At 44.1% G+C, this 9578-nt stretch overlaps 1 pseudogene; it reads right to left on the minus strand.

Annotated features, from left to right (window-relative positions):
* Positions 1-6511: 6511 nt before the first annotated feature.
* Positions 6512-8251, minus strand: LOC103260938 (annotated as a pseudogene).
* Between the last annotated feature and the right edge of the window lie 1327 nt (positions 8252-9578).

Consider the following 9578-nt stretch of genomic DNA (forward strand, 5'->3'; position numbering starts at 1 on the left):
GTAGACTTTGTACAAGAGTTTTTGTTTGTTTGTTTGTTTGTTTGGTCTGGTATTTACTGGTGTTAAGGATGCAATCCCAGTTTCAGATGTTGTGTTTTTTTCTCAAAGTTGTACTGGTTTCAGTCACAGTTCTCAGACTTTGGGTGGAATCCCCCTAAGTTTTCAGAACACTTAGTAGTAATAGAGGAAAAATTTGTGCCAGCCACTTTAGAAAGTGAGAACATGTACTCAAGGCTAAAACTTATTCCCATTGGCATGTTTAGCCAAAGTAAATGACTTAGTTGGTGGCATTCCCAGACAGGTCAGTCTTGGAAGGGGCATGACTAAACTCTTGGGATTCTGGAATAATAACTATGAGTTGATTTGTCTTGTGAACTGCCTTTGTCTTGAGGTTGTTGCAATGGCAAAGCCCTGCTTGACTTACAGCTCAAAGATGTCTACCAGGCTTCGGAATACAACAATATCTTTTGTTCTGGTTATCTGTGGTAGGGAGAGTGATGGGAGAGACTATCAGCCTAACCTAGAACTACCCAAACCTCATAAACCTACCACCCTCCTGAATAGAGTGATGCTGAAGCTGGGCTCTGCAGATTTAGCCACTATTTGAGTACTCTTTGCTACATCTCTGAGTCAACAGGCATACATACCATTCACATGCTATACCACATCAGAGGCCACAAAAATCATTTTTCTTATGCCACACCGTCTTCATGCTAAAGCATATCATATTCTTCCTTTCAAAATAAACAGACTATTAAGCAAAATCCCAAGCAACCAGAAACCCCAGTACAATAGCAAAGAAAGCTAATTTAGTCAGAGAAAGACTAGGATGATATTCAATCTCAAATTGGAGGATGTCTCCTAGCTCTCAAACAAGTACTAGACAAAGTATGTCTTGTCTTCAAAGAAATAATGGGACTAAGCAAGTATCTAGGTTTTTTTTCTTTTTCTTTTTTTTTTGAGTTGGAGTCTCACTCTGTCGCCCAGACTGGAGTGCAGTGGCCACTCCCGGCCACCGCAGCCTTGACCTGCTGGGCTCCGGCAATCCTTCCACCTCAGCCTTCCGAGTAGCCAGAATTACAGGTGCGTGCTACCACGCCCAGCTAATTTTGATTTATTGTAGAGATGAGGTCTCGACTGCCCAGGTGGGTCTCAAACCCGTGGGCTCAGGCAATCCACTCACTTCAACCTCCCAAAGGCGTGGGATTACAGGCTGAGCCACCAAACCTGACTAAGTATCTAGGTTTAAGAGGACTTTATTGATGGCAAGGCAATATTTAACCTGAATTTACACAGCAAGACTTCTGTATCTGTTTAAATAATACACCAACATCTTATAATTCTAGGAGGCTAATGAGAAGCAGGAGGCATCAGGGACCAGAATGAGTTTAGCCTGGTACTGGTTTATGTGACAGTGACTTGGTTCTGGGGAACCAAAGGTAGGAAGAATTCTGAGCCACAGAAATAGGAAAGCATAGGGAAAATTACTGTAATTGACTAAAATCCTCTATCCAGAGAGATTAGAAGCAGAACTTGAGGTACTCTTAAGTCAATATTGGCCTGTCCAACTCATATCTACAAACTGGTAGGTGCCTATTGAGTAAGTAGTCTGAATAACTAAGAGGTCAATAACTGGGTGGATACCTTACCCTTATGACTAGGGTTTCCCTGGGTTCCGATGGAAAAAACTGGACATACTTGAGTTGAGAGACAGATTCTTAGGATTGTTCTTCTGGCCAGTACTTTCAAGATTACAGGGGTCGGAAATTGTTTGGGAATTTATTACTTCCACTATATTCCTTATTTTACTCTTCTAGAATCATATCCATCAAGGCAAAATGCCACTGTTTCTGAGAATACCCACATAAGTTCAACTCATCTTCCAATCTCTGCAGTATCCAGCACAAACACAACTCCTATACTCCAAACATTTGCATCTATTCTTGATAAGTTGAGTAGCTTTTTACCCATATATGCCAAAATATCACAAAAAAGTGACAGCTGGAGAAGTCTTCTTCCTTTCTGTCTTATCACCAAGTGCCACTTAACCAAATACTAGCCCTGTTCTGGGTACTGTCCAAGGTACTGATTATACACTGGATGTGTCGCTTGAATCCTCTGGAATAGGAAGTGCAAGAGGCTTATGGTTTTGAAAGCTAAAACGAGGGAGGGACCCAGGAATAGGCAGGGAATTCCTCTAAACGGCAATGCAATCGTGATACCTGTTAAAGGATTATGTGGGTATTGACTCAGACCACAGAGGAGAATCACCTCATACATTTTTTATCAAGGAGTTTTCCCCCACTGAACAGAGGTGGCTGGGCAATAAGACCCCTGCTATTCTTTGCAGGACTTATTGTGGAGAAGACAGCCTCAGCTCAAATGCTGTGATGGCTCCCAAAGGTGATATAGTTGGAGGCTGTTAGATGATTGCACTCCTTATAGGTATTGGCTTGAGGGTCTGAATGGCATGCATCTGGCTATCACAGACCACCCCCTGTACCATGTATGTCTGACTCTCCATGCATGCTTAGGAGGTTCTAGTGCATGTCTTCGACTGAAGAAAAGCTAAGAGAAGAGTTAGTGGGAGTATGTATATCCTTTACTACTGCAGTTATTCTAAGGACCACAACTAGTGCTTATTTCCTCACTTTTCCTTGATACATACTAACTTTCCTTTGCCCTCAGATGTCACCTCTGTTGATATCCCTAGTTTACTTAATATGAATGAAACCCTAATTCTTGAGATATCTGAGCCCGTGGCAATAATACTTTTCAGACTTGGATGGCTGTTCTTCCTTATTTAGCATCTAGAGGCACATAAATAAATTACATACATTTCATACTTTTTTCCCTGCCCCCATTATGCAATGGGCCTCACCAGCACCTGATAAGCATCACCTGATGCTTCTTAGACTCAGAGTCTCAAGTGTCCTGAAAGCACTTGTTGCTTTGCTGAGACCCTTGCAGCATTCACTGAAAAGGTGCACCCCCTTTGGGGACCAGGGCCCCCAACACTGTAGAGTTCAGACTTGTAAAGAGAAATTTCCCTAGTAGGTCATTGAAAGTAAATATTAGTGGGACCATTTCTACTTGCACCCTTGGTTCTCATGTCCTTCAGATTTTCATATTGGATTGGTCAAAGAGATCCGATTAAGGTGTAAAATGTATCCTTGGAGATGTTTTCACATTCTTAGGATAATGCCTCTGACCTTGACTCATCAAATGGGCCATTCCAATACTCTGTCAGGCAGGTATTATATGTGATACAACCAGTGATTCACTATATGGTAGGTTCTCTAGTCAGATGCCATATTGTGTGGGACTCTAGGGCTATAGATCAAGCAGTCTCTAGGTCCCCAGAAATCTGGCTGAGGGTCTGAGCAGGACAGCTGAACTCATACCTGAAATAGGTACCTATGCCTGTTAGAATTTATTGCTGGCCCTTCTGGGATAGAAAGGGCCTAATAGAGTTAACTTTCTACTAAGTAACTAGCCTCGAGGGACAGTGACCATATCAGAGGCTCACTGTTGGTCTCTATTGCTGGAAGATTACACATTCATACATGATGGTATCTAAATTGGCTTTGGTATTTAGGAACCCATGCTTTTGGCGCCTTGTACAGTCATCATCACCACTATCCTCTACTGTGTTCAATCTTCATATTTGACCAACATGGCAGTTCTTGGATGCCCAATGATAAGGCTGCTAACACCAACTGGTTAAGTTACAGTTTGTCTACTTAGTTGAATGCCTATCCCATGGTGAATGAAATCTGGTAGGTCTCAACATGTGACACAAGTCTTTACATTTTATGCCCACTCTCATATGTTCTTCCACATGCATCTACCCTAGGTGACTTTGCCTTTGATCTTCCAACCCTTTTTCTCCCATGCCCCTGACCAGCTGGCTGAGTCATCTGAAACTTCCTAGAAGTTCTAGTCTCACCTCAGTTTATTTCTTACATGGTGTATACTCAAAGTCTTTCCACTGGGAAAATTATGCCTTGTCAATGCATGTCAAAGTAATCCTGAATGCATCTATTAACGAGCTGCCATTCACTTCAGCTTGCACACCCTGGACCAAACCATTCATAAGTCAAACTTGTAGTTTCTTTTCTTCCTTCAGTTGGTCATAACAGCCTTTATATCCACAGGTGTGAATCCATGGAACAACAAATATAGGTGACATGGGAGCCTTGGCTGTCTGTTTATACGCCTTACTTGTGTCCTCTGGTATTACTTGGGTTCAGTCCTGGTTTGTTCCACTTTCATCTTTTGATGAATTGATGCTGGGTTTGGCCAAATTTGTGATCTAATAATTCTAACTGACCCTAGCACTAATGGGAATTTCCTGATGTGTGGTCATCTGGTAGCATGTAGTTAAGGTTTCCTTCTCTACTAGGGCTTGGTAACATATGAATCATTTGTTTAAACAGATTTAACTGTCTGCTGTTGATGATATGTCCTTGCTCTTGATTCCTAGGGGATTGCACTATGATTCTCTCATTGGGGCTTGACATAAATTCCATACAGTACTATGTTCTGCTACTGATAATTCTTTTTTTTTAGTTTATGAGCTGCTTTACTAACAACTTTATTAAAATATAACTTATGTAAATGCATTTAATGTAATTTGAGTTTGAACACATTATTGCATATACTGTGAAACCATCATCATAACCAGGTAATAGGTATATCCATCACCTTGCTGGATTGTGTAGCCCAAGAATCAAGGATAATTGTATCACAGCCTATATCTACTATGGAGTCCTTTTCTACTCTGGGCTCATCTCAGAACTGGCAGCGGTTTGTGCTACCTGTTGTATGGGCTAAAGCAGCATTTCTATGTTTGAAATGTGTGATTACTGGAAACTACCAAGCATTGTGATTCCTTTTTCCTGAACTTTACATCCTCTACCACAACTTGTTATAGTCTGGAGGGGTTGTCACATTACTCTCCTTTACTCTAAACCTCTAAAATCTTTCTGAAGTGACAGGTCTCTAAATCCTTATAGGGTATAACCGCTATCCTCTAAATTGCCAGGTGTTGTGAAGGTATACTCCCAAGTTTTATAGCCTGGTCCTTTGAGAAAACATCCTCGAAATTAAGGCCTGGAGGGCTCCTGCTACTACTGGCTGGTGAGTTTGTATAGCTTCTTGGGATATTATCACTCTTCCTTTTGTATTCGGACCTATCACTGGAATTTAATCCTAGTTATCAATCTGGCATCCAGGAAAGTGTTAGGTTAAAAATTTCCCAGTAAGTCCTCCAAATGTTAGGTCAGGACTGCAGGGGTGGGGTCTGGTGTCTGGTCCACGATCTGGTACCACATAAAAGATGAAAAGAATTGCACAGAAGTTAGATTGGAAAATAGAGCTTATTTAGAAAGTAAATTAGAAAGAGAAAGAATGAGAGAGAGAAAGAGATTCACCTCCCCAAGGTAGGGGAGGGAGCCAAAGCTAACAAACATGGCAGCCATAGGTCAAAGAATCATGTGGACACACTAGAGTTTAACAAGACAATGACAAATGGCTGCTCGAAGTCAAATCTTTGAAATTTCCCCTTTGATGGGAGCAGGTTGTTAAGATGATTGGTAGTGGTCTGCTCCACATCATCATGGAGGGACAGGTAAGCACAGGTCCTGACATCTGGTGATGGACAGCAGACAGATGCGTGGGTTAGTCACATGACTGCTGCCATGGTAGTGAGGTCAGTGTGTCATGAAGGTCATGAAGGGCTGATTAGGTTAACTTGGATCCTATGGGTAGAGTCAAATACTTAAATAGAAAGGTTAATTAGTGCAAAACAAGCTGGGGAGGGGCCTCCAAACCAATAGCTACCTCTGAGAGCCCAGTTCTGTCCTTGGCTAGTGACTGGCTAGGACAGAGACTGATGGAATTGCTAAGTATCTTTAGTATCTGTATACAAAGCACGGTGTACAAGCATATACTATTAGAATTAATAATACTATAATGAAGCCCATTTTAGCTGCTGTTATAACATATTAGGGCTTTGATGTCTGGTAAAAATACATTTATAAATATTTACCCCAGTGGGGTCGACACCTACTATAGGAGTCCAGGCATTTCCTGCAGCTTGTCTTCACGTTTCTTTGGGGTTTGTGATAAGAATTTATAGACAGTTATAAGAGTTTTATTAGTAATGACTTTAACAAGGAAACATAGCTACTTTGAGAAAGTCTGAAGGAAAACAAAAACCGAAAACATTAGTTTGGAGACATGTAGTGAGGTTGTAGTTGATTTTATTTTATTTATTTATTTTGGGGGGGTAGTGGGGTGGGAGCTGAGAGAGAAGTTTGTGCTTTATAGCAGTTGGGGTAAAAGGAACAAAAATAGTGATTCTGGCTGACACAAAAACAGGCAGCCAGACCCAGGCCAGTCAGGCCAATGATACTGGTTTCCTGTCCAGTGGGCTGGTGTGTGTATGTGTGTGGGGGCTGCAATCCTGGGCACCGGGGTTTCTTGGAGAGGAGGGAAGGCGGTCAACTCAGAAATTCATGGAGCTGAGGGCCAGGTAGTCCTTGTAGCCAATGTTGCTAACCTGCTTGGTCTGCATGGCCTCAAGTTTGGGACAGTCAGTGATCCAATGTCCCAGGCCCCAGAAGAAGGTACAACCTTACTCTCCTCCAATGTCCAGCATGGACTCGACCCTGCAGTACAGCACCTGCAGTATGGACGGCACTTTTTGCTTGGCTTCTAGCAGCAGGGCTTTGAGATCCTTCAGCACTGACTTGTCACAGGTCTTGTTGAGGAAGGTGATGGCTTTGTCTGCTTTCTGAGCACCCTGTACAGCCAATGTGGTACACACAGTCCTTGATCTCCTCATGCTATAGTTAATGGCATGCTGGATAGTAGGGAAGTCCAGGTCCTTGGAGGCCATGTCTGTGGCCACTAGGACATCCTTCTTGCCCTCTTGGAACACCTTGATGACCTTGGTGCACTCCTCCTGGTCTTTGCCCCTATGGATGGCTATAGCCTCGACCCCCTTGAGCAGCAGGTACTTGTGGATGGTAAGGTCCACATCTGCCTTCTTTGTGAAGATGACCACAGGTGGGGGTGTCTTCCGCAGGTCCTCAAGCAGGTACACCATCTTAGCCTCTTTCACAAAGTCTACTTCCTGGACGACATCCAGGCCGACAAGTCCCCGCATACTCCACAATGACAGGCTTTACGAGGGCACTCCTGGAAAAGTTCTGGATCTTCTTCGGTATGGTGGCACTGACAAGCAGGGTCTGCTGACGGCCCTTGAAGTGGGAGAAAATGGTGTGGTTATTGCCCTCGAAGTACATCATGCCATCGGCCTTGTCCAGGACCAGGTGTCCAGGCTGACTACCTTCTTCAGCATCAAATCCATAAGGTGCTCAGGGGTGGCTCCATCATATACACACCATGTCAGAGGGTCTCCATCTGCTCCTTGACAGACATGCCCCCTATGCAGAGTGTGCAGGGCAGGAGTGGCAGGCTGTCTTCCTGCAGTAGGCTGCAGTCGTGCTCCAGGATGCCATGGGTCTACCGGGCCAGCTCCCTCAAGGGGTAGATGATGAGGCCATAGGGCCCCTCATGCTTGGAGAAAGGCAGCCTCCTATCTTGTTCCAGGCAGAACATGGTGACAGGCAGTATGAGCACTAGCCTGAACCCGTGAAAGAAATGCCTATCATGTCACAGCTGGACAAAATGGTGGGGATGCTCTAGATCTTGATGGGCATCAGGTGGTGGATGCCCTTCTTCAGCCCTCTCAAGATGGTGGCAGGAAACTTCATTTCCTTGAAGCTCTTGATGGGTGTGGGGATACCATCTCCCTCCACAGAATGTGGTATTTCTTCCGTACACACTCATGCCACTCTGCAGACATGCTCAGGACATAACGGGGTGGGGTTCAACTGGTTCTGACAGGGTTGTCATACATGATGCCTTTGGCCATCTCCCTCACTAACATCAAGGCTCGGCCCTCAGCCTCCCTCTCCAGGATCTTCTCTTCTTCCTCCAGCTGCCTCTCCTTGGTGGACTCCTTGTGGGCGTCAGCACCTTGAGGAGCTGATACTGATCCAGGAGGCTGCTGTTGGACTGAGGGCCCAGTGGGATGTCATCCTCATCTCCCCAGGGCTGGCTGCTCCTGTCCTGCTGCTCCTCCTCTGCAGCTCCCTGGCATCTGCTGCAGCAGCTTTTGCAGCAGTAGTTGCCAACGCTGTCCACGGTACATAGGGCACGTCGTCCTCAGTGTCCTCAACCTCTGCTTCAGTGCGAGGCCGCTTCCATTTGGGTTCTGGCTCCTCATTGTTTTGTCAGGTTGTAGTTTAAATTGCAGGAACAAGAGAACTTAAAACAGGTAACTGGAATGAGAGAAAACTGTCCCTTTTGTTTTGACAATAGATCTCATATACCTTCACAATGATGGATTTGCTAGACGGTGGATTCCAGGTAACCTCCACCCTGGAGATGGGAGATTGACACCTCTCCGCTTTTGGTGGGAGGAGTGGGAGGATGGGGTGGTATTGGCCTTCTGCCTTGACAGGGGAAATGTTACCTTAAAGTTTAACAAAAAAAATTAGTAATACTTTAAACAAAGTCATCTTGTTATCTATCCTATGTTGGATACATTATCTTTATGCCTGGAAGGGGATTTTAAAGTCGTTAACAATTTGGCAGTGAAAAGCACTATAGCTGAATATAAATTGCAGTGAGTGACTGAGATACCATTTTAGGCTTTTACAAAGAATGTTCTTTACAAAAACAATTTACCTCTCCTGTCTTTCATAATCTGCTTTTGCCACTCTACCCTGGATCAGTTTCCCTTCCTGCTCTTCCTTCTCACCCTCACCTGTTCCTGAAGAGGAGGGGCTGGCATCTATGGCCATCTATGACACTGTTGCCCCACCCTAGCCTCCAGTCTCCCTCTTCTCCCTTCCCCCACTGCCTAATAACCCCCAGCAGCAGCGGCCCTACTAGCAAGAGCAAAGACAAACCACGTGTACCGCCTCCTTCCCTTACCCTTCCCTGCCACACATGCTGGCTAAACCGGTCACCCCTCAAGGAGGTGGCTGGGAAAGAAATATATTAAAGTTCATGTTCCTTTTTCTATGGTAAATCTCTCTCAAATTAGATCTAAACTGGAACTATTAACTCTTTTCCCGGTCAAAAGTAAAGGGCTCACGTGTTAATTAATTACTCTTGTTAACTAACTGGAAAACAGTCTCTTCATTTTAATCTGCCTTTCCAAACCAAATTTGTAAGCGCCCTAGTAAAATCTTACCTTCAACTTTACCATGTGCTGAAGCATTGGTGCTAGATAACTCCAGTGCTTGTTGTGCCAAGCTTGCTAAAGTTATTTTTTTTAACAAATTATATGAAAGGGTAAACTGAGGCAAGGTGGGTCGATGCCAAGGGAATAACGCAAGATTGCAGCAGAGAGAAAATTAGAAGGAAATAAAGTTTATTATTCACCTTTCACAGATGGAAAGGGGTCTGGTACTCAGGCGAGTGTGGCATGGAAGGCTGGAAACTTAGGTGTATTTAAGGGCCTTTAAAGCAAAGGGGGCTTAGACCTGGTAGAGGTC

Source organism: Carlito syrichta, unplaced genomic scaffold (genome assembly GCF_000164805.1).
Source record: "Carlito syrichta isolate Samal-C Ts95f unplaced genomic scaffold, Tarsius_syrichta-2.0.1 Scaffold90456, whole genome shotgun sequence".
In the NCBI taxonomy this organism is placed as follows: Eukaryota; Metazoa; Chordata; class Mammalia; order Primates; family Tarsiidae; genus Carlito; species Carlito syrichta.